This window comes from Gouania willdenowi, chromosome 8, assembly GCF_900634775.1.
Source record: "Gouania willdenowi chromosome 8, fGouWil2.1, whole genome shotgun sequence".
Classification (NCBI taxonomy): Eukaryota; Metazoa; Chordata; class Actinopteri; order Blenniiformes; family Gobiesocidae; genus Gouania; species Gouania willdenowi.
In genome coordinates this window covers 21,198,467-21,199,648 of record NC_041051.1, presented here as the reverse complement: position 1 = coordinate 21,199,648, position 1,182 = coordinate 21,198,467, and positions in this window count along the sequence as shown.

Sequence of the window (1,182 nt, the reverse complement as noted above, 5' to 3'; positions counted from 1 at the left end):
TCTGACCTGATTTTTGAGGTTGCAAGAACAAATCATTCAGAATTTTGGTCTGCTGCCATTTATGGCAAAATGAAGAATTGAGAAGCTCTGTATCACAACCTCCCTTTTTTCTCCAAACAGTTTTGATGCTCGCCCTCCTCCTCAGATGAAACCAGCAGAGAAGATCTGGATGTCAGGTGGAATTAGAAAATGCATAGTCTGGGATGGGTGAAAGGAGATCTGATGTCCTCATAGGGACAGAGATTAAATAGTAGGAGCATTATGGGTGCTTTTAAGTAGTGCTGTCAATTGATTAGAAATATTGTGCGATTAATTAATCTAATTAATCTCTTTTTCAATCTCACCTAAAAATTGCTGAGAAACGCCCTCAACTTGAGTTGTTTTCATTTACATTACATTATTGTGACAGATCGAAACATTTATGTATAACAAACAACAAGTAATTTACTGTTTGTTGAACCATTTACATTCCTCTCTATGTGAGACTAGACCCAATGGCTGCTGACACCTTTAGTTTGGACCATCGGGGGAAATATATGTACTTTAGTCAATCTGCAAATAATAAAAAATACAAATGAAACAAAATTTCAGTTCCATATGAAGTGCTATAAGTTTGCACATCATAAACAGTGAGAACACTATTTTGATCAATACAATTATTGAACATCAAACTCGTTGCTTTTTCTCTCCTTCAGATGATATATAATAAATAAAACAGACCCATCAATCAAAGTGCTGTAAATTAGCACATAAAAATAACATTGCTCATCACAAAGCAAAGTACTGTAATAACATCAAGTCTAGTAGTAGTAGCCCCACATCCTTTACCACCGATGGAATTGTATTGTATTTTATGTATTCCATTCATTAAAAAAGAAAAAAAAAACATCAATTTAATAACTAATAATAGTGGTTGACTGTCCACTACAATAATTCATCTACTGACTTTGTTCATTTGTGACTCATGGACTTATTCATTTTAGTCCTAAACCCTGTCATCTTGTCCGGATTGGTCACTCTGTCTGCTCGAAGTAGTGTAGTGTCCAAAGGAGCGCTGTCTGTGCTATCTGCTACATAGTTAGCATTGAGGTACTAGCTGCTACATAGTTAGCATTGAGGTACTAGCTACTACATAGTTAGCATTGAGGTACTAGCTGCTGCATAGTTAGCATTGAGGTGCTA